The sequence below is a fragment of the Oryctolagus cuniculus genome, chromosome 1 (assembly GCF_051225735.1).
Source record: "Oryctolagus cuniculus isolate XC-2025 breed Fujian yellow rabbit chromosome 1, ASM5122573v1, whole genome shotgun sequence".
NCBI classification, from domain to species: Eukaryota; Metazoa; Chordata; class Mammalia; order Lagomorpha; family Leporidae; genus Oryctolagus; species Oryctolagus cuniculus.
The window spans coordinates 123,347,750-123,372,775 of record NC_142867.1 but is presented as its reverse complement, the minus strand read 5'-3'; the positions used below and the strand labels follow the sequence as shown (position 1 = coordinate 123,372,775).

General features: G+C 41.3%; 1 long non-coding RNA gene across 3 annotated transcripts in view; it reads left to right on the top strand.

The window, feature by feature from the left end:
* LOC149128609 (uncharacterized) overlaps positions 1-25,026 on the top strand; it is a 63,368-nt gene that overhangs the window by 28,740 nt on the left and 9,602 nt on the right. Inside the window, exon 2 of one of the 3 annotated variants that reach the window (XR_016221919.1) lies at positions 7,212-7,348. The exons of the other annotated variants lie outside the window; for them this stretch is intronic. This is a non-coding gene — a long non-coding RNA (uncharacterized LOC149128609). The remainder of the gene's footprint in view (positions 1-7,211; positions 7,349-25,026) is intronic. 3 annotated transcript variants of the gene reach the window in all.

Here is a 25,026-nt window from a genome sequence, read left to right as displayed (position 1 = left end):
TACATGGAACCTTCTCTAGGATTGACCACATACTAGGCCATAAAGCAAGTCTCAGCAAATTCAAAAGAATTAGAATCATACCATGCAGCTTCTCAGACCATAAAGGAATGAAGTTGGAAATTAGCAACTCAGGAATCCCTAGAGCATACGCAAACACATGGAGATTGAACAACATGCTCCTGAATGAACAATGGGTCATAGAAGAAATCAAAAGAGAAATCAAAAACTTTCTGGAAGTAAATGAGGATAACAGCACAACATACCAAAACTTATGGGACGCAGCAAAAGCAGTGTTAAGAGGAAAGTTTATATCAATAGGTGCCTACATCAAGAAATTGGAAAGGCACCAAATAGATGAGCTTTCTATTCACCTCAAGGATCTAGAAAACCTACAGCAAACCAGACCCAAATCTAGTAGGAGAAGAGAAATAATTAAAATCAGAAGAAATCAACAGGATTGAATCAAGAAAAACATTACAAAAAATCAGCCAAACGAGGAGCTGGTTTTTTGAAAAAATAAACAAAATTGACACCCCATTGGCCCAACTAACTAAAAAAAGAAAAGACCCAAATCAATAAAATCAGAGATGAAAAAGGAAACGTAACAACAGACACCACAGAAATAAAAAGAATCATCAGAAATTACTACAAGGACTTGTATGCCAGCAAACAGGGAAACCTATCAGAAATGGATAGATTCCTGGACACATGCAACCTACATAAATTGAACCAGGAAGACATCGAAAACCTAAACAGACCCATAACTGAGACAGAAATTGAAACAGTAATAAAGGCCCTCCCAACAAAGAAAAGCCCAGGACCAGATGGATTCACTGCTGAATTCTACCAGACATTTAAAGAAGAACTAACTCCAATTCTTCTCAAACTATTCAGAACAGTCGAAGAAGAGGGAATCCTCCCAAATTCTTTCTATGAAGCCAGCATCACCTTAATTCCTAAGCCGGAAAAAGATGCAGCACTGAGAGAGAATTACAGACCAATATCCCTGATGAACATAGATGCAAAAATCCTCAATAAAATTCTCGCCAATAGAATGCAACAACACATCAGAAAGATCATCCACCCAGACCAAGTGGGATTTATCCCTGGTATGCAGGGATGGTTTAATGTGCACAAGACAATCAATGTGATACACCACATTAACAGACTGCAGAAGAAAAACCATATGATTATCTCAATAGATGCCGAGAAAGCATTTGATAAAATACAACACCCGTTCATGATGAAAACTCTAAGCAAACTGGGTTTGGAAGGAACATTCCTCAATACAATCAAAGCAATCTATGAAAAACCCACAGCCAACATCCTATTGAATGGGGAAAAGTTGGAAGCATTTCTACTGAGATCTGGTACCAGACAGGGATGTCCACTCTCACCACTGCTATTCAATATAGTTCTGGAGGTTCTAGCCAGAGCTATTAGGCAAGAAAAAGAAATTAAAGGGATACAAATTGGGAAGGAAGAACTCAAACTATCCCTCTTTGCAGATGACATGATTCTTTATTTAGGGGACCCAAAGAACTCTACTAAGAGACTATTGGAACTCATAGAAGGTTTTGGCAAAGTAGCAGGGTATAAAATCAATGCACAAAAATCAACAGCCTTTGTATACACAGACAATGCCATGGCTGAGGAAGAACTTCTAAGATCAATCCCATTCACAATAGCTACAAAAACAATCAAATACCTTGGAATAAACTGAACCAAGGACGTAAAAGATCTCTACGATGAAAATTACAAAACCTTAAAGAAATAGAAGAGGATACCAAGAAATGGAAAAATCTTCCATGCTCATGGATTGGAAGAATCAATATCATCAAAATGTCCATTCTCCCAAAAGCAATTTATAAATTCAATGCAATACCAATCAAGATACCGAAGACCTTCTTCTCAGATCTGGAAAAATTGGTGCTGAAATTTATATGGAGGCACAAGAGACCTCGAATAGCTAAAGCAATCTTGTACAACAAAAACAAAGCCGGAGGCATCACAATACCAGATTTCAGGACATACTACAGGGCAGTTGTAATGAAAACAGCATGGTACTGGTACAGAAACAGATGGATAGACCAATGGAACAGAATTGAAACACCAGAAATCAACCCAAACATCTACAGCCAACTTATATTTGATCAAGGATCTAAAACCAATTCCTGGAGCAAGGACAGTCTATTCAATAAATGGTGCTGGGAAAACTGGATTTCCACGTGCAGAATCATGAAGCAAGACCCCTACCTTACACCTTACACAAAAATCCACTCAACGTGGATTAAAGACCTAAATCTACGTCCTGACACCATCAAGTTATTAGAGAACATTGGAGAAACCCTTCAAGATATTGGCACAGGCAAAGAGTTTCTGGAAAAGACCTGGGAGGCACAGGCAGTCAAAGCCAAAATTAACTATTGGGATTGCATCAAATTGAGAAGTTTCTGTACTGCAAAAGAAACAGTCAGGAGAGTGAAGAGACAACCGACAGAATGGGAAAAAATATTTGCAAACTATGCAGCAGATAAAGGGTTAATAACCAGAATCTACAAAGATCAAGAAACTCCACAAAAACAAAACCAACAACCCACTTAAGAGATGGGCCAAGGACCTCAATAGACATTTTTCAAAAGAGGAAATCCAAATGGCCAACAGGCACATGAAAAAATGTTCAAGGTCATTAGCAATCAGGGAAATGCAAATCAAAACCACAATGAGGTTTCACCTCACCCCGGTTAGAATGGCTCACATGCAGAAATCTACCAACAACAGATGCTGGCGAGGATGTGGGGAAAAAGGGACACTAACCCACTGTTGGTGGGAATGCAAACTGGTCAAGCCACTATGGAAGTCAGTCTGGAGATTCCTCAGAAACCTGAAGATAACCCTACCGTTCGACCCAGCCATCCCACTCCTTGGAATTTACCCAAAGGAATTTAAATTGGCAAACAAAAAAGAGGTCTGCACCCTAATGTTTATTGCAGCTCAATTCACAATAGCTAAGACCTGGAACCAACCTAAATGCCCATCAACGGTAGACTGGATAAAGAAATTATAGGACATGTACTCTTTAGAATACTATACTGCAGTAAGAAACAACGAAATCCAGTCATTTGCAACAAAATGGAGGAATCTGGAACACATCATGTTGAGTGAAATAAGCCAATCCCAAAGGGACAAATACCATATGTTCTCCCTGATCGGTGACAACTGACTGAACACACCAAAAAGGAAACCTCCTGAAGTGAAATGGACACTATGGGAAATGGTGACTTGATCAGCATAGCCCTGACTGTTAATGAACAACTTAATACATTATCCCTCTTAGTAGTTTTTTTGTCTGTTCTACTTAATATGACTGGTTTAATTCTGTAATTAATACACAGTTATTCTTAAGTGTTGAAAATTAACTGAAATGTGATCCCTGTTAAACATAAGAGTGGGAATAAGAGAGGGAAGAGATGTATAATTTGGGACATGCTCAAGCTGACTTGCCCCAAATGGTAGAGTTAAAAACATACCAGGGGATTCCAATTCAATCCCATCAGGGTGGCATGTACCAATGCCATCTCACTATTCCAAGTGATCAATTTCAGTTCACAATTGATCATAATGAAAGGACTAAGAGTCAAAGGGAGCACATAAACAGGTCTAGTACCTGCTAACACTAACCGATGGAATAAATAAAGGGGAGAGTGATCCAACATGGGAAGTGAGATACTCAGCAGACTCATAGAATGGCAGATGTCCTAAATAGCACTCTGGCCTCAGAATCAGCCCTAAAGGCATTTGGATCTGGCTGAAAAGCCCATGAGAGTATTTCAGGCATGGAAAGCCAAGACACTCTGGCAAAAGATCTCTGCGAGTGAGATCCCAGTGGAAAGAACAGGTCTTCAAAGAAGGAGGTACCTTTCTCTGAAGGGAGGAGAGAACCTCCACTTTGACTATGACCTTGTCTAAACAAGATAAGAATCGGAGAACTCTGAGGGCTTCCATAGCCTTGGAAACTCATGACTGGAGCATAGGGAGATTACTGATGCCATAGACAGGCGTGTCAATTGGTAAAGTCAACAACAGGAGTCACTGTGCACTTACTCCTCATGTAGGATCTCTGTCCTTAATGTGCTGTGTATTGAGATTTAATGCTATAACGAGTACTCAAACAATATATTTCACTTTGTGTTTCTATGGGGGTGCAAACTGTTGAAATCTTTACTTAATGTATACTAAACTGATATTCTGTAAAAAAAAAAAAAAAAAGAAATTATCAACTCCCAACTTGACTCTCACTGGGATTAAACATGACAATAGGTCTGATCTGATTTCATCATCATTTAAAAAAAATCATCTATTTTTCACTTTATGTTTCTGTGTGGGAGCAAACTGTTGAAATCCTTACTTAAGGTATACTAAGCTGATCTTCTGTATATTAAGATAATCGAAAATGAATCTTGATGTGAATGGAAGGGGAGAGGGAGTGGGAAAGGGGAGGGTAGTGGGTGGGAGGGACGGTATGGGTGGGAAGCCATTGCAATCCATAAATCGTACTTTGGAAATTTATATTCATTAAATAAAAGTTAAAAAAAAAAGAAATCTGAATATGGAACTATCATATGACCCAGCCATCCCATTGCTGGGAATTTACCCAGAGGAAACAAAATTAGCATAGAAAAAATTATCTGTATTCTTTGTGTTCATTGCATCTTAATTCACAATAGGAAAGATATGGAATCAACCCAGATGTTCATTAACTTAAGACTGAATAATTTATGGTATATGTACACTAAGGAATATTATACAGCAGCTAAAAATGAAATCTTGCCATTTGCAACAAAATGGGTGTAACTGGAAACCACTATACTTAGTGAAATAGGCCAGTTACAAAAAGGGAAATACCATATTCTCTCCCTGATGTGTGGTAATAGAGTATCTACAAAGTAATCTATAGAAGTGAAATAGACAGTTTGAGATGTAATGATTTTTTAAAAAATTTTGTTTAAGGAATACAACTTCATGCATTTGATATATACGGATTTGGGAAAGTGATTCTTTCCCCCCACCTCCATCCCACCCATATTCCCGCCATTCTTCCTCCTCCTCCTTCCTTTCCGATTCTTATTTTTTAAAGAGATCAATCTTCAGTTAATATTTATAGTAATAAGGTTAACCCTACACTAAATAGAGTTCACCTACTAATATAAGGAAAAGAGAAGAAAATAACAAAACCAAACAAAAAACATTGTTCCTCAACAGTCAAGGCAAGGCTGTTCAAAATCATTGTATCTTAAAGGGCCAGTTTCACTCCTATAAATTACACTTTAAGTACTTTATTAGTTACCACAGATCAGAGAGACCATGTGGTATTTGTCTTCTTCAGACTGGCTTATTTCACTAAGTATAATAGTGTGCAGTTATATCAATTTTGTTGCAAATGAGAGGATTTCTTTTGTAATGCTGTATTTTATTCCATGGTGTACATATACCATAATTTATCTAGTCAAGTAAATTAATGGATATATGGGTTGAATCCATATTTTACATATTGTGAATTAAGGTTCAGTGAACATAGGAATACAGATAACCTTTCATTTGCTTATCTTTTTCCATCCTTTCACATTCTTTTTTTAAAATTTTAGCATTTTTTTTGACAGGAAGAGTGGACATTGAGAGAGAGACAAAGGTCTTCCTTTTCCGTTGGTTCACCCCCCAATGCCTGCTGTGGCTGGTGCACCGCGCCAATCTGAAGCCAGAAGCCAGGTGCTTCCTCCTGGTCTTCCATGTTGGGTGTGGGGCCCAAGAACTTGGGCCATCCTCCACTGCACTCCTGGGCCACAGCAGAAAGATGGACTGGAAGAGGAGCAACTGGGACAGAATCCGGCGCCCCGACCAGGACTAGAACCTGGTGTGCCAGCGCCGCAGGCAGAGGATTAGCCTATTGAGCCATGGAGCCAGCCCATCCTTTTGCTTTCAGTCTACCGTTATCTTTGTTGATGAGGTGTGTTTCTTGTGGGCAGCAAATAGATGGGTCTTCTTTTTGAGACCATTCGGTCAGTCTTTTTTTAACTGGAGAGATGAGGCTGTTTGCATTCAAAGTAACTATTTATAGTAACTGCTTGACCCTGCCATTTTTCTGTGACTATTCCTGTCATTTACCTTGGATTTCTAGTGTACTTTACTGGGGGATTTTCTGCTTTCACATTCTTTCATGATGATGGCTTTCTTTCTGTGTGTAACATGTCCGTAAGCATCTTTTATAAGGCTGGATGAGTGTCAACAAGTTCTTTCCAAGTCACTTCATAATATTTTGTAGATCTCCAACTGTGCTTTTCATTTTCCCGATTTCTTCTTCATGGTCTGACTGCAATATTTCCAGAAATTTGTCTTCTAGTTCTGATATCCTTTCTTCTGTTTCACTTATTCTGTTAAGACTTTCCACTGCATTTTTTTTAAACTTTTATTTAATGAATATAAATTTCCAAAGTACAGCTTATGGATTACAATGGCTTCCCCCCCCATAACGTCCCTCCCACCCGCAACCCTCCCCTTTCCCACTCCCTCTCCCCTTCCATTCACATCAAGGTTCATTTTCGTTTCTCTTTATATACAGAAGATCAGTTTAGCATACATTAAGTAAAGATTTCAACAGTTTGCTCCCACACAGAAACAAAGTGAAAAATACTGTTTGAGATTTAATGCTATAACTAGTACTCAATGTACAGCACACTAAGGACAAAGATCCTACATGAGGAGTAAGTGCACAGTGACTCCTGTTGTTGACTTAACAAATTGACACTCTTGTTTATGGCATCAGTAATCACCCTAGGCTCTGGACTCTGAATCCAGCTCCACTGCATTTTTTATTTGAACAATTGAATTCTTCATTTCTAGTATTTGATTGTGACTTCTCTTTAATACCTCAGTTTTTGGGGAGCACTTTTCATTTGGATTGTGAATTTGCTTCTGATTGCTTCTAAGTAATCTGACAATTTTCTGAATTCCATTTCTGGCATATCCTTGATCTCTTCATCTCCATCTTCTCTTATTGAAGAGTTGTAGTGTTCCTTTGAGGGGCTCATATTGTCTTCCTTATTCTTACTTTGGGTTTTTGCTTTGATTTTCTGTGTGTGTGTGTGTGTGTATTTGGAGAATTTCTATTGTGAAATTTCTCTGTTATTAGCTGCTATGTGTTTCTGTGTTTCAAGTGGATACACTGAGCACCATCTGCTGGAGCCCTGTTCACTTGTCAATCGTGATGGGAGTGGGTATGAGCTTTGGTGCACTTAGTCCTGCCTACTGAGACCCAGCTGGCTTCTAGTTTCCTTGTTGCACGGCTTGCATGGTGAGTATGTGATTTCTCTGAAATGTCGTGGACTTCACTCCTGGGTGGGGAGTGTGGTGGGGTGGCCCCCACAGTTGAGGAGTGTGTGCTTGGGAGGCCAAGGCCTATGTTGGAGAATGACCACATATTTCTCCCAATTGGGGGCATTTTTTGCTATTATTTCACTGGATAATTGGATAATTTTTTAAGAGATTTCTTTCCATTCCTTTGGGAATTCCTAAGACTTGTTTATTTGGTCAATTGATAGTGTCCTATAGATCCCAAACGTTGTTGCTGTTTTTTCTATTTTTTTTCTTTTTCTTAATCCCTGATGGAAATATTTCCTTTTTTTATTTTTTTATTTTTTTTTTGACAGAGTAGACAGAAAGGTCTTCCTTTTGCCGTTGGTTCACCCTCCAATGCCGCCGCGGCTGGTGTGCTGCGGCCGGCGCACCGCGCTGATCCGATGGCAGGAGCCAGGTACTTATCCTGGTCTCCCATGGGGTGCAGGGCCCAAGCACTTGGGCCATCCTTCACTGCACTCCCTGGCCACAGCAGAGAGCTGGCCTGGAAGAGGGGCAACTGGGACAGAATCCGGCGCCCCGACCGGGACTAGAACCCGGTGTGCTGGCGCTGCAAGGCGGAGGATTAGCCTAGTGAGCCGCGGCGCCGGCTTCCTGATGGAAATATTTCCAAAGACCTGTCTTCTAGCTCAGATATTCTTTCTTTTGCCTCTGCAAGTTTGTTGTTAAGACTTTCTACTGTATTTTTATTGGACATATAGAATTCTTCATTTCTAATACTTCAGTTTCATTTTCTTTATCTCTATCCTCCTGCAGAATTTCTCATCCCTATCATGTTCAGATTTCCTAATTCATGTAATCACTTCTCTGTGTTTTTGAATAATCTATAATCACTCTTGAATTCCTTTTCAGGCATTGCCTCATTCTCCTGATTTCACAGACTAATATTGAAGTATTGTGTTCCTTTTGGAGAGTCATGTTGCCTTCCATTTTCATGTTTCTCATACTTATTTTTACACATCTGGGGAAATCCTTGTATCTTATCTGGAGGTTTTGTTCCTGGAAATGTTCCTCTGTGGCTTAGTGGCATGCCTGCATCTTCAGCAGATATCCAGAGGTGTGTGCTAGGTGGGGCCAGGAAACTGCAGCCAGAATTTTGGGTGGTGCAAGAGTCTAGGATGACACCAAGTTGGGTTTGGTAAATCTCTATCATCAGTAGGAGGATGGGATGATCATGCTGGCTGGTGTGTTCACAGCTTCAGCCCTTCTCTGGCACTGTGAATTAACTGCCTAGAGTGAGCTAACGATGCCTGCATGCCTCATCCATTTAAGCAAAGAAACTGCACAAAGTATTTATGAACTCTGTAGTGTCAGTGTAGAACCCTCTGTGATGTCCCGCTGGAGTTGGACTGGGTGACTGCCCAAAGAGTGACGCCCCACATCCTTCTCAGTTCCCCAGCCTATGTATAACTCGCATAGCCCCAGGATTCCCATATACACAAGGTGCAGGACACCCACAGTCACTGGATTTAGGGAATTTACTCTCTGCTTTGTGAGCCTCTCCATCCCTGGAGCAAGCTGCCTGTCCCTGGATCAAGCCACCTACCTGATAGAGATCAACTGGTATTCTGCAGTGACAATCTGAGTCTGATGGGGGGAGAAGAGGGAAATATCTTACCCACCCTTTACAGAGCTAAAAGGCACCATTCCTCCTGCCAACTCTCCAGGCCAGACTCAGAGCTAACGGGGACCACAGAGGTCTCTCTGACATGATCCATCAGTGGTGAATGGGCCACAGCAACCTCCGCTCCTCTTGTTCTGGGGAGATTGTGCTTCCTCCAACCAGCTGCCTGGCAGTTTGTGGGGAGGGGAAGAAAGCAATGTGCTCTCCCTTCATGGAGCTAAGTGGGTGCTCTTCCCCCAACCATCTCTCCAGGTCATACTCAACATCAGTGGGGACTTCAGGGTGTTCCCTCAGACATTATCACCCACAGGGGCCAGTGATGTGGCGTAGCGGGTAAAGCTGCTGCCTGCAGCGCCGGCATCCCATATGTGCTGGCTTGAGTCCTGGCTACTCCACATCTGATCCAGTTCTCTACTATGGCCTGGGAAAGCAGTAGAAGATGGCCCAAGTCCTTGGTCCCCTGCACTCATGTGGGAGACCCAGAAGAAGCTCCGGGCTCCTGGCTTCAGATCAGCACAGCTCTGGCTACTCCTGCCATTTGAGGAGTGAACTAGCGGATGGAAGATCTCTCTGCCTCTCTGTAACTCTGCCTTTCAAATAAATAAAGATCACCCATAGTGCATGGGCTGCAGGCTCCTTTCACTTTTCTCTGGGAAGATGGCATCACCACCAGCTGTGGTTTTGTGCAGTCTTTGCTGTTCTATGGATTCTCATCTGATTTGTAGGCTTTCCACTCAAAACTTCTCTCCAGCTGTCCCCTAGAATGTGAATCCTCCCCTGTACTTCAGGCATCTTCCCATGGTCAGTATCTGTATGTCTTTTCCCTAGTCAGCAATCTTGGATTCTATATCACCTTTAGGTGGAAATCTGCAGTTCATTGATTTATAGTAGTGACTCTGTCTTACATGAAAAATCCATAGATTGGGTGTCTTCAAAAATGATATTTAGTCGTGACTTTATACAGACTGTTTCCTAGATCTCACCACTAAGAATAAAGTATTCTTGGCATGTTTAGTTAGAAACTGCATATAAAGAAATCCCCTATTCCTAACTGCTAAGATATATGAAAGGAACAAGTACTTACCTTTCTTAAATGACTTTTTAAAAAAATTTTTTGACAGGCAGAGTGGACAGTGAGAGAGAGAGACAAAGGTCTTCCTTTGCCGTTGGTTCACCCTCCAATGGCCTCCGCGGCCGGCGCACCACGCTGATCCGAAGGCAGGAGCCAGGTGCTTCTCCTGGTCTCCCATGGGGTGCAGGGCCCAAGCACTTGGGCCATCCTCCACTGCACTCGCTGGCCACAGCAGAGAGCTGGCCTGGAAGAGGGGCAACCGGGACAGAATCCAGTGCCCCAATCGGGACTAGAACGCGGTGTGCCGGTGCTGCAAGGCGGAGGATTAGCCTAGTGAGTCACGGCGCTGGCCCATTAAATGACTTCTCTGCTTCTATTAATATCTTTTGTTTTCTTTATATTTAAGTTTTGAACTTAGTAAGTTAAATTTATACCACTTTTTAGTCTTATTTTTATACTTTTATAATGAATCCTTTTTTTCTGCTACTTCCCCCATATCCTTTGCAGTGATAGAAATGGTTTCAAGAGAATTGAAAAGTCATATGGCAATTTAATGAAAGCCTTAAGTCATGGTTGAGTCTTCTTGGAAATTTTAATAATCATAGGAATAGTGTAAATATACTAGAGTAACCGTTAGTACAGGAAGTGGAAATCCATACGCTATAAGTATAGACAAAAAATTCTGAAGAATGAAAGACTAGAATACCACAAAAATATCACAAATATAATGTGTATGAGTCAAATTGACATTTTCAGACTTGATTATTATTTATTGCTGTTGTCTGTACTCTTGACAAACAGTGGTTTTTCATTTACCACATATTGGATTCTTTATTTACTGGGGTGTTAAGCTGATGATTATAAAGTAAATTGAAAGTGTATCATTATAAAACTTAAGAGAAATAAGAAAGGATTATGGAGGGTGGCAGTGAAGGCGGGTAGTGTGGGAAATATGCATATATGAAATGTATGAAATCTGTTCTCCTTATATACATAAAATGACTTTATAAAAGAATTAAATGTTGTAAGTGGTTCTAGCTGCCTCATATGGTAGCAAGAAAAATGACATGAATTTGTGGTTACCATCTTAAGTAATTTGCTGGGGTGAATTGTGTCACTTAGTGCTTCCAAATTTATTTTAAAATGTATTGACGAGATGCAAAAATTCATGTACTTTTAGCATTTGTAAGGATTTTTGAGCAATGAAGAAATAAAGCTTTTGGACAAGTTTGGTTAGCACTCATGCTGGGGAAATGTGATATAATTCATATTTCACTTAAAGCCTCAAGTACATCAGATGAATTAAGCTTGGCCAATAAAGGTTATTTGCAAGTCAATGAAGTAATGGGTTAAGCTGTGTTTCACTAGAGTCATAACTCTAAAATGTTTTAAAGAATTTCTAGACTGTTGAGCAAGATTATGTGATTCAGATGTTAGTTAAAAGAACCAAATTAAAACTACTTGTTCCAGTAACTAAGACATAGTCTCTTGTAACCTTTCCTCTTTTATAATATAAAAAATCTTATGAATGAAACTATTAGTATGTATAATTATGACAATTCTTTAAGGCAATGACTTGAAAATATAGGTGGATAATTCTGAGAGCCACTTCTCCTCTCATCCAGCCTGCTTCCTAGTCTCGTGACCCAGGACTCAGTGTTTAGTACCAGCTTGCAGGTGCTGGGTGCCCAGAATCCGCTGGCCTTGTGCAGTGCCCGCTCTGCCATGCCCTGGTTCTGCAGCTCTTCCTAACTGCCATAAAGCACAATTGCAGTACTGCTAAATTCAGGATCAGGAAGGTCAGTACCGACTATGCACATTGTAAAATAATGAGTGTTTATAGTGACCTCCTAAAATGAAAATTTATAGTGAAGTGAACAGCATCCCATTATGCAGACTTACAATTTTGCTAAGTGCTTTTCAGATTGCTTAAATTTTTTTCAAGATTTCAAAAGATGTGTAAGGTTAAGCTCCCAAATATAATGAAAATGCTGTATATCTTTTGAAGTGATAAAATCTACATTGGAATTGTAAATAAAATACATTGTAATAATACCATTGTAAGTGATATTTTAAAGTCTGCCCATTTTCGATAGCATATAATTGTTTAGCCATTGAATGATAACATTTGTTAGTGGAAATTGGAAAATTTGTGAAATTCAGCAGAATTAATTTTCTATTTCCATTATTTGCTGAAGTTAAAAAAAATTTTTCAAGTTGTAAAAGTTTTTACGAAAAACATTCTCCCAATTAGAGGATAGGTGTTATTTCAAACCAAATCTGAGTAAATTTTTGTTTCATGAACTAGGGACATGCTGAAGAAATGCCACTGATGGCTTTTAGTGCTGTACGTCCTCTGCTCTGCTCTGTGGTAAATCTGCCCTCTGTCTCCACCCACTGGTCTGTTCTCAGTCCTACAAAGGCATATGAATATCCTAAACCAGATACCCAACAGTAATTGAAGACAAATCTAGAAGCTACAGTAGTATTTGGGCAGAAATTATAGAATAGATAAGGTGTATCGGGTGTTTACTGTGCGCCAGTGCTTTCCACATATTAACTAATTTAATGTCATGCTGTGGAGTGAGTGTTCAGCCTAGCAGTTATGATGCCTGTTTCTCCATGGAAGTGTTTGGGTTCAATTCCTGGCTGCATGTCTTGACTCCAGCTTCCCAACAAGGCAGAATTTGGGAGTCCATGGAGATGAACTGACTGGGGTTTCTGCCTTCCAGACAGGAGATCTAGATTGTTCTGCTGGTCCTTCGCTTTTTTTCTGGCCCAGTCTTGGCTGTTTGGGGCTTTTTGGAGAGTGAACCAGTGGAGGGGAATTCTCTGTCCCCTCTTCTCCCCTCTCCTCCCCTCCCCTCTCCTCCCCTCCCCTCTCCTCCCCTCCCCTCTCCTCCCCTCCCCTCTCCTCCCCTCTCCTTTCCTCCCCTCTCCTTTCCTCCCCTCTCCTTTCCTCCCCTCTCCCCTCTCCTTTCCTCCCCTCTCCCATCTCTCCCCTCCCCTCTCCCATCTCTCCCCTCCCCTCTCTCCCATCTCTCCCCTCCCCTCTCTCCCATCTCTCCCCTCCCATCTCTTCCCAGTGGAGGGGAATTCTCTGTTCCCTCCCCTCCCCTCCCCTCCCCTCCCCTCCCCTCCTCTCTCCTCCCCTCCCCTCTCCTCCCCTCCCCTCTCCTCCCCTCCCCTCTCCTCCCCTCCCCTCTCCTCCCCTCTCCTCCCCTCTCCTCTCCTCCCCTTTTCTCCCTCTCCTCCTCCCTTTCCCCCCTCCCCTCCCCCTCCCCTCCCCCTCCCCTCCCTCTCCCCTCCCTCTCCCCTTCCCTCTCTCCTCTTGCCTTTCTGTCATTCTGCCTTTCAAATAAGTATACCTTTTTTAATGTGAAGGAGTGTTGGGGAATTTGGAAGGTGCATGTCTTTCCTCGCAAGTTTCAGCAGATGTGGGTACAGTTGGCCTAGCTTTGGCCCTTGTGGCCATTTGGGGAGTGAAAAAGTGGATGGAAGATACTCTCATTCTCTCTCTCCCCTCCACCCATAGCTTTGCCTTTCAAATAAACAAATCTTAAAAAAATAAGATAGTCTACAGGAAAATAAACTGGGGTAGCTAAGTGTGTTTGCTGAGCCAAGGACAAGAAACACATGCATGCTTAGTTGAAGACATATTCACCACCAGGTTTTTCAGCTTTGTTGGGTAAACACAGGGCCCCCTTCCAAGATGGAAATTCAATCCTTATGCAACCAGTTGGTAGAAACATCTAATAAGTGTCTGTTTTCAATAGGAATTCAGAAGCTCGCTCACAAATGTTACCAGAAAATCTGGCAATGTGGTTTGATTTTTATTCAGGTGGGGGCCTGTTTTCTCTTTCATTTTTTTAAATAGACGTTAATTTTAGGGCCATTTAGATTAATAGCAAAATTGAGCAGGGATATCAAAGATATCACACATATTTGCTGTTCCTCATCACATACCCAGACCCCCATTTTTAACTTCCTACATGAGAGTAATGCATTTGTGAATGTACATCAACACGTTATCACCCAAAACCCATGGTAGGTAGTAGGATTAACTGTTAGTTTTTTTTAATTTTTTTTATTTTTTTGACAGGCAGAGTGGACAGTGAGAGAGAGAGACAGAGAAAGGTCTTCCTTTGCCGTTGGTTCACCCTCCAATGGCCGCCGCGGCCGGCGCGCTGCGGCCGGCGCACCGCGCTGATCCGATGGCAGGAGCCAGGAGCCAGATGCTTTTCCTGGTCTCCCATGGGGTGCAGGGCCCAAGCACCTGGGCCATCCTCCACTGCACTCCCTGGCCACAGCAGAGGGCTGGCCTGGAAGAGGGGCAACCGGGACAGAATCCGGCGCCCCGACCGGGACTAGAACCCGGTGTGCCAGCGCCGCTAGGCGGAGGATTAGCCTAGTGAGCCGCGGCGCCGGCCAACTGTTAGTTTTGTACATTGTGTAAGTTTTAATAAAAATTCCCTGACGTGTATCTGCTACCACACTGAGTAGTTTCACTACCCTAAAAGCTGTGCTCTGCTTGTTCATCTCTCCCTCTTTCATAATTTGTAGGAATCACTGATCTTTAAAAATATCTCCATAGTTTTAGCCTTTTCAGAATGTTGTATAGTTAGAATCCTACACTATTCAGCATTTTTACCTTGGCTGCTTTCACTTAGTACTATTATTAAAAAATGTTCCTTTGTGTTTTTTCATAGCATGGTAACTTGTTTAATTTTAGTCCTGAACAACTTTCCGTTGTCTGAACATACTGCAGTTTGTTTATACAGACACCTGCTGATGAACATCTCGATTGCTTCCAACTTTTGGTAATTAGAATAAAACTGTTATAAACTTCCATGTACCGATTTACCCAACTCCATCAGATAAATACCAAGTAGCACGATTGCTGTATCAGAGTGTGTGAGTTTTGGAGGAAAGTATCAAACTCTTTTCTTAGGTAGCTGTGCCATTTTACATTCCCAGTAGCAATGGATGAGACTTTCTGTTGCTCCCTGTCCTTGCCTGTATATGGTATTCCTGGTGTTATGCATACTGCCTATTGTGAGGGAGTGCTTAATGCATCTCACTGAGGTTTTAGCTTGCAATTTCAAATGAATCATGATATCTTAGCATCTTTTTGCTGTTTTTTATATCTGTATCTTCTTTGGGGAAGATGTATTTTCCAGTTTTTACTCATTTAATAATTGAGTTATTTTATTTTTGTTATAGGATATAGTTCTTTATCAGATGTCTTTTGTGATCTTTTTGTTCTCAGTGTCTTTTGCATAGCATAACTTTTTAATTGCAGTAAGGCTAGCTTATCAATTTCTTTCATGGGTTGTGCTTTTGATTTATTTAAAAGGCTTTACAATACCCAAAATCATTTAGATTTTGTCCTATACTATATTCTAGGAGTTAGTAATATATTTTACATTTAGGTCTATGATCCATTTTGAATTCATTTTTTTTTTTAAAAAAAGGATGCATTTATTTGAGTGGCAGAGTGATAAGGAGAGGTGGAGATCCTCCATCTGTTGGTTCACTCCCCAAATGGCCACAAAGCTCAGACTGTACCAGGCCAGAGCCAGAAGCCAGAAGCCAGATTCCCCGACATGTGTGGCAGGATTCCAAGAACTTGAGCCCTCATCCACTGCACTGTCAAATGCATTAGAAGAAAGCTGAATCAGAAGCAAAGTAGCTAGAATATGAACTGTTACTCTCTTATAGGGTGTGGGCATCCCACGTGACAATTTAACCTGCTGTGTCACAACACCCACCCTGCTTTAGGTGAATTTTTGTCAAGAATTTAATCTGTGTCTAGATTTTTAATTTTTATATAATGAATATAAATTTCTAAAGTACAGTTAATGGATTACAATGGCTTCCCCCCCCATAACGTCCCTCCCACCCGCAACCCTCCCCTTTCCCGCTCCCTCTCCCCTTCCATTCACATCAAGATTCATTTTCAATTCTCTTTATACACAGATGATCAGTTTAGCATATATTAAGTAAAGATTTCAACAGTTTGCACCCACATAAACACAAAGTGAAAAATACTGTTTGAGTACTAGTTATAGCATTAAATCACAATGTACAGCACATTAAGGACAAAGATCCTACATGAGGAGTTAAGTGCACAGTGTGTGTCTAGATTTTTTAAAACATTTTTTGTATGTATATCCAGTTTTTCTGGAGGAATTTGTTGAAAAGAATCTTTGCATTATATAATTTTTACTTTTTTATTGACTACACATATGTCTTTCTTGGCTGTATGAGATTTTTGTCTTATATATTTTTATTAACAATAGCTTTCATTACTGTAACTTTATAAGTTATGAACTTGGTTGCCTTGGAAAATATTCAATGTTGACTTAACTCTTCTGGAATTTTTCCATCTCCATCTAAACTTAGAATTTGTTGTTTGATACACATGACAAGAACTTTCTAGGATTTTTACTGGGATTGCATTGAATGACTGTTGCATTGAATTGTGCATCCCAGTCATTTTCCACTGATTCATTACATCCTAATCATTTTCTATAAAATGGAAATTGCACATGTTAAATGTATATTCTCTGATATGAATTATTACATTTGTGCCACAGGCATCAAAATATTGACATTTAAGGATGTAGAATGTTATATTCCCTGGGAAAGCTCACTAGGCCTATTCCCTGTCCATCTATGCCTCCATTTCAATCTGAGACCAATTTGTTAACTATTTCACACTATAGCATAGATTTGTCTGTACTAAAATGTCATATATGTGGAATCATACTAAGTATGAGATTTGAGGAATTCTCAGTTCATGCAGAATATTGAGATTTATCTGTTAGTCTTTCAAGTGTGTATTCCTTTTTATTGCTGAGTAATATTCCTTTATCTGAATATAGCACAGTGTTTTTAAGTTATACAAGTTACATATATTTCATATATACAGATTTAGCTACATAGTGGGACTTCCCCTCCTTCCTTCCCACATTCCAACCCTTCCCCCTTCCTCTCAGATTCCCATTCTTAAATTTTAGTCCTCTATTATCAATGCACTTAGTGATCATATATTTATTCCTACTGTAAGTAAAGGAGTTCAGCAAATAATGTGAAAAGAAAGAAAATTTAAAAAAGATAGTTCCTTAATGGAAGAGACCAGGGCTATAAACAAACATATTCTTAAAATGTCTATTTCACTCCAGTATGTTACATTTCAGGTATTTTGTTAGTTGAATCAGATCAGAGAAAACATAATATTTGTCTTTTTGGGGTGGGAGTATTTCAATAAGTATAATGGTTTCCAGTTGTGACCATCTTGTTGCAAAAGACAGTATTTCATTGCCTTTTTTCCTTAGAGCTGAGTAGTACTCCATAGTGTGTGTGTGTGTGTGTGTGTGTGTGTACACAGCAATGTCTTTATCCAGTTAATTGTTGAGGACATTGTGAATTGAGCTGCAAGGAACATGCGGATACAGATAACTGTTTCACATGCTGATTTCTTTTGGTGTGGGTAAATTCCCAGGAGTAGGATGGCTGGATCATATGGTAGGTCTATATTCAGATTTCTGAGGCATCTCCATACTGTCTTACATAGTGGCTTTTACCAGTTTGCATTCCCACCAATAGCAGATTAGGGTACCTTTTCCACCAGATCCTCACCAGCATTTGTCATTTGTTGATTTCTGCAAGAGAGCCGTTCTAACTGAAGTGAGATGAAACCTCATTGTGGTTTTGATTTGCATTTCCCTGTTGGCTAGTGATCCCGAACCATTTTTCATTTGGATTTCCTATTTTGCAAAAGTCTATTTAAGTCCTTTGCCCATTTCTTCACAGGGTTGGTTGTTTTGTGATTCATGTGTTTCTTGATCTCTTTATATATTCTGATTATTAATCCTTTATCAGATGCATAATTTGCAAATAATTTCTCCCATTCTGTAGGTTGCCTCTTCACTTCTGTTTCTTTTGCTGTACAGAAACTTGTCATTTTGATGTAATCCCACTTGTTAATTTTGGCTTTGATTGCCTGTGCCTCTCGGGTTTTTCCAAGAATCTTTGTGCCAATGTCTTGCAAGTTTCCCCCAATGTTCTCTAATGATTTGATGTATCAGGTTGTTGATTTAGGTCTTTGATTCGTTTTGAAAGGATTTTTGTGTAAGGTGTAAGGTAGGGTCTTGCTTCATACTTCAGCGTGTGGAAATCCAGTTTTCCCAGCACCATTTGTTGAAGAGACTGTCCTTGATCCAGGGATTGATTTTAGCTCCTTGTTCAAATATAAGTTGGTTGTGGATGTTTGGATTGATTTCTGGCATTTCTATTCTGTTCCATTTGTCTATCCATCTCTTTTTGTACCAATACTAGGCTGCTTTGATTATAACTGCCTTGTACTATGTCTTGAAATCTGGTATTGTGATTCTCAGGCTTTGCCCTTGTTGAAGATTGCTTTAGCTATCATATGGTTTTTGTTCTTTATTTGGTTAATGTGATGTATCACATTGACTGATTTGTGAATGTTGAACTATCCCTGCGTACAGGGATAAATCCTACTTGGTCCAGGTGGATATTTCTGATGTGCTGTTGGATTCGATTGGCTAGAATTTTGAGGATTTTTGCATCTGTGTTCATCAGGAAAATTGGTCTGTAGTTCTTCTCTGTTTCATCTTTTCCAGGTTTAGGAATTAAGGTGATGCTGGTTTCATTGAAAGAATTTGGGAAGAATCCCTCCCCTTCAATTATTTTGAATAGCTTGAGAAGTATTGGAGTTAGTTCTTTAAATGTCTGGTAAAATTCAGCAGTGAATCCATCCGGTCCTGGTTTTTTTTTGTTGTTGTTGTTGGAAGGGTCTTTATTATAGATTCAATTTCAATCTTGGTTATTGGTCTGTTTAGGTTTTCTGTGTCTCCATAGCTCAATGCAGGTAGGTTGTATGTGTCTAGGAATCTATTTCCTCTAGGTTTCCCAGTTTGTTGGAATACAGCTCTTTGATTTTTTAAAATATTTATTTACTTATAGAAAAGGAAGAGTTACAGAGAGGCAGAGAGAGAGAGGGGTCTTCCATCTGCTGGTTCACTCCCCAGTTGTCTGCAACTGATGGAGCTTGCCAATCTGAAGTCAGGAGCCAGGAGCTTCTTCCGGGTCTCCCACGTAGGTACAGGGGCCCAAGGACTTGGGCCATCTTCCACTACATTTCCAGCCCATAGCAGAGAGCTGGTTCAGAAATGGAGTAGTCAGGACTCGAATCGGCACTCATATGGGATACCAGCACTGCAGGTGGCAGCTTTACCTGCTATGTCACAGTGCCTGCCCTGGAATTTAGTTCTTTATAGTAATTTCTGATGATTCTTTATTATTTCTATGGTGCCTGTTTCATTTCCTTTTTCATTTCTAATTTTGTTGATTTGGGTCTTTTTTTGGTTAGCTGGGCCAATGGTGTGTCAATTTTATTTTTTTTATAAAACAGCTCTTTATTTGCTGACCTTTTTTTTGTTTTGTTTTATTCCCTAATTTCTAGCTTCATTCATTTGTGGTCTGGGAAGATGAATTGTATGATTTCAAATTTTTGAATTTGCAGAGACTTGATTTATTGCCAAGCATGTTGTCAATGCTAGAGAAAGTTCCATACACCATTGAGAAGAATGTATATTTTGCAACTGTAGGATGGAAAGTTCTATATATATATATCAGGTCCATTTGGTCTATAGTGTTGATTAACTCTGCGTTTCCCTGCTGATTTTCTGTCTGCTTGATCTGTCCGGTGCTGCAAGTGGGGTGTTGAAGTCCCCCCATAACTTTTGCATTTGAGTCTCTCTCTCCCTTTAGATCCCTTAACATTTATTTAAAATAGCTTGGTGCCCTGCAGTTAGGTGCATATATGGTTATAATAGTTACATCTCATTGAATTGATCCCTTAATCAGTACATAATGCTCTTCTTGGTCTCTTTTAACACTATTTGTGCTTAAGTCTATTTTGTCTGATATTAGCTTGGCTACATCAGCTTTTTTTTGGTTTCTGTTTCCATGGAATATCTTTTTCTATCCTTTCAGTTTGCACACATCTTTGGTGAGATTTGTTTCTTGTAGGCAGAAAATAGATGGGACTTGTTTTTTAATCCATTGAGTCAGTGTGTGTCTTTTAACTGGACAGTTGAGGCCATTTGCATTCAAGGTGACTATTGCTAAGTAATGACTGCAATTTTTCCTTTATTATTGCTATTCTTTTACTTTGGATTTCCTTTGTACTTTTTCTTGGAGATTATCTTCCTTTACATTCTTTCATAGTTATGACCATGTTTCTGTAATTCTGTGTGCAGCACATCCTTATGCATCTGCCATTTGAATGGCCCACAGCCTGCATGTGGTCACGCCATTCTTGATTACCATTGTTCCTCATTCCTAGCCCCATTTGAGTAAGCACTCCTGTGGTCTCCTGGTTAGTCATTGATGGGTAAGATCCTCTGGGGGACAACCTTTGACAGGCACAGCTGCAAGAGGAAACCACATGGAAATGGGGTCAACAATGGTATGGCCAATGATCATGCCTCCCATTGCTCAAAAATAAATGAAAAGGGGGGAAATGTGGTGGAATGAGAAGGCCATGCCAAGTTGGCCACTGGCAAGCGAGCTCTAATATGCTGAGCAAAAAAGGGATTTTTCCGTGACCAAAGCAACTGCTGGGCTATATGCAATAGGGATGCAATTGGGCTAGAAGGTTTAATCGGCCCTGCGGTTTCCAATATCTTTAATGCGTTCACCACATAAGGAATCTGACAACAAATTAAAGGCAAAAGAGCACTGCTTAAGGACCTCAATAACTATTTTTAACTCCACAACTTGAGGTGAGCCTGGCTGACACTGATGAAATACCGGGTCATTACCCTCTACCATATAAACCCCACAGCCTGTTTTTGACCCATCCGTAAATATATTTGGAGCACCTAGTAATGGCTCAGCGGCTGTAATTTTTGGAAATACTACCGGATGTTCTTTAAAAAATTGTAACAATGGACTTTTTGGTAAATGATTGTCTATAAAGCCTGGGAACCCACAGCGAAACACTGCCCAATCATCTAAAAGAGCACATAGGACGTTGACTTGTTTGGCATCATAAGGAACAATCACTTCACATGGCAATTTTCCAAGATATTGTAAACATTGTTGCAAACCTTCCAGTGCTAGCTTTGCCACCGCTGCCGGATAATACTCAATAGACTTGGCTGGAGAGCTCCTTGGATGTATCCACAAAAGTGGACCTTCCTGCCATACTAGCCCTGTAGGTTGGTTAAGCGTTGGGAGAATGCATAATGACAATGGCAGATTTTCATTCATTCTGCATAAGAATGCCTCCTGTAATTTCTTTTCTACCTTCTCTAGGGCCTCCCTGGCCTCCAGAGTTAAGCACCGCGGTGAGTCCAACGCCGAATCACCGCGCAAAATGACATAAAGTGGCTTAAGTTCATAATTGGGAAGATTCAAATAACCCCTAACCCAATTTATATCTCCTAATAATCTCTGAAAATCATTTAAAGTCTTTAAACTATCTTTGCGCAATTCCACCTTTTGAGGAACAATTTGAGTACTAGTTATGCTGGATCCCAGATAAGTTGCAGTGCTTCCTTTTTGAACCTTTTCAGGGGCAATAAATAACTTCTTACTTTCTAACAACTGAATCAAATATGCAAAGCCATCATCTAATACGAATTCATCTTTTGCTGCTAAGAGGATGTCATCCATGTAATGGATGCATTTTAAGGAAGAAAATCTCTTACGTAAAGGCCCAATCGCTTGACCCACGAATAGCTGACACATTGTGGGGCTGTTAGCCATGCCCTGTGGAAGCACAACCCATTCATACCTCTGGTCAGGCTGCTCATGATTGCACGCCGGCAAGGTAAAGGCAAACCTTTCACAATCCTTTGTATGTAGGGGTATGGAGAAGAAACAGTCTTTAATATCTATTATTATTATGGGCCATCCCTGTGGAAGTGTAGATAGAAGAGGCAGCCCACGTTGCACAGGCCCCATGACCTGCATCTGCATACTAATAGCTCTCAAGTCATGTAGCAACCGCCACTTCCCTGATTTCTTTTTTATTACAAAAATAGGAGTATTCCAAGGCGATAGAGGGTCTAATGTGTCCTAAATTCAATTGTTCTTGAACCAATTGCTGCGCTGCGACCAATTTGTCTGAGGACAGAGGCCACTGAGGAACCCACACTGGGTCCTCGTGCTTCCAAGTAATGGGAATACCTTCCTCAGCGGCCCCTATGAAAAACCCAGCCCTTGGCGAGGAGGCCTCTGCACTACTTCAGTGGGCTCATTTCTTCCTTGTAAGAATTTTCCTATTCCATAATTCGGATGGTGTCCCATATCCTTCATCAATTTTTGAGAAACACGGGAGTATTCATTACTTAATTTATAGTTCATGTCTTTCAAAAGGTCTCGGCCCCATAAAGAGATAGGTAAATCCAAAACATAAGGTTGCACCGTGCCTGAATGTCCCTCTGCATCCTCCCAGCGCAGCATTACTGCGCTCATCTCAGGAGTTTCTGAATATCCCAGTCCCCGAAGGGATTGTGAGGATGCCTGCTTAGGCCACTTTGGAGGCCAATCCTTGGAGGCGATGATACTACGGTCTGCACCTGTGTCTAGTAGGCCAAGAATGTCCTTTCCATTTATTTTTATTTTTAAGGTTGGTCTCTGGTCTAGTTCTAAAGACAAGAAGGTACAATCTACGCCTGTGGATCCAAAGCCTTCACTTCCTCGTTGTTTCTTTGATGCACTGAACTGCAAATGCTTGCTAGGAAGGATTACAAATTGTGCAATCCTATCTCCTGGATTAATAGCTGTTATACCTCTAGGGGACTCAACCATGATTTTCACCATGCCAGTATAATCCGAATCTATGACTCCTGGATGAATTATGAGACCTTTCAAGGTAGAGGATGAACGTCCCAACAACAATCCCACTGTCCCTTCCTCTAGGGGTCCCTGAAAGTCTGACTCAATGGCTTGCACTCCCATTTTTGGTGTCAGTATGAGTCTGGCGGTGGCACAGAGGTCCAGGCCTGCGGAGCCTGCAGTGGCTCTCCGTGGTCTCTGGGATGTCTGAAGCTGGGCCACTGACTTTGCCTCCCCTGCTGCTGGTCCTGATGGGGGCCCTGATGCTGACTCTCAAATGCCCCATATATTTGTGGGCCCTGGGGACGAGGGCCCCGCTGCCCGTTTTTTGGACGCGCCCCACCATTGCCAGAAGCAAGGACGTTGCCGTCAATGTCCTTTACCGAGCGGCATTCGTTGGCCCAGTGCTTTCCCTTCCTGCATTTTGGACAAATTCCTGGTCCTTCCTGTCTTTGTTCTTTGCCTCTTCCCCTTTGTGGACATTGCCGCTTCATATGTCCCATTTTTCCACAGCTGAAACATGCTCCAGTGTTCCCTGATCCCCTATTGCCCTTCGTGATTTGAAGGACTGCTGCAGCGAGGCCAGCGTTGGATAGCGGCCCTCCTATTTCCCTGCATTGTTTTATCCATACCTGAAGCCCTTTGCTCTTCCATGGTGTTATAGCGGCTCTGCATTCCTTAGTGCACTGCTCAAAAACCAACTGTCCTATCAGCGGCATGGCGCGATCTGGATCTCCAAAAATCCTACCCGCAGCTTCCGCCATGTGCGCTACAAAGTCTGAAAACGGCTCGGTGGGTCCCTGTGTAATCTTTGTCAAATTCCCACCTACCTCTCCTCTGTTGGGTATAGACTTCCAAGCCTTGATGGCTATATTGTTAACTTGTTCATACACTGCATGTGGGTAACCTGTCTGCTGGTTAGCGAATCTCCCTATGCCTAGCAGCATATCTCTGTCCCAATGCGGATTCCCTGCCGCTGCATTTTCTGCCGCTTGTTCATTGGCAAAGTCAATCAGGAAAGCTCTGAAGTCTAAGTATTGTCCTGGTGACAATGCAGCACGAGCCAACCCGCTCCAGTCATTTGGAGTCATGCAGTATCTTTGAAGATTTTCTACTTGAGCCAGCGTGAAAGAGCCGCTGATGCCATAGGCTCTTACTGACTCCGCTACTGATTTGGTTATCTTTATGTCGAGGGGTTCCTCGTACCTCTGCCCTTGCGGATCTTGGAAGACAGGATAGGCACTTAACAACTCCACACCAACCTGTTTCCAGACTCCCGGAGAGAAAGTCCGCCCTCTTCCTTGCGCAGATAGAGGCTCATACTGAGGAGGAGAGGCTTCAGGCTCCTCCCCTAAGTTCCTCTGGAAAGTACCATGCTTAAGTTCCTTTTTTCCTTTTAGTTGCAACTTCCTCATTTGCCGATTTAATTCCCGTACTTGCTTTATATCAGACTCTTTGTTATCGCCACACTCTTCAGACTCACTGCTGCTTTCTGAGCTACTTTCTGCACTAGAACTACTTACTAAGGAGGGGCTGCGCAACTCGGAAAGATCGGGGTACAGTTTTTTCCTAGTTCTTTTCCGACTCTCCTTCAAAGTTTTCCCTTTTTCACTGGCAGCTCTCTTGGAGCGCTCTTCCTGAAGCTCCTCCAAGGCAGCTTGACCGCTCAGAATAGCTTCACTACACTGCTCATCCTCGAGGCATGCTCGCACTAACTTCCATATTGGTCTCACTCCCCCTTCAAGATTACCCTGTTCAAATGCAAAATCCAAATCCCTGCCTAGTTTGTCCCATGAAGGGATAGTAAGGCTTCCCGAAACCCCATACCAGGGTGCAGTGGTATCGCAGTTACGTAAAAACCTATGCAACGTACTAGGCTTAAGTTTCAAACCGTTTTCTCGAAGCAGCGCATTCAGCGCCAGAAAAATTTGATGGGACTGTGAATTACCCATCGTCAAAAATTGCGCTCTTTCCCTGGCCACGGGTCAGAGCTCCTTCTGCTTTTGTCGCAGAACTTCCTCTGCTTTAATCGCAGAACTAC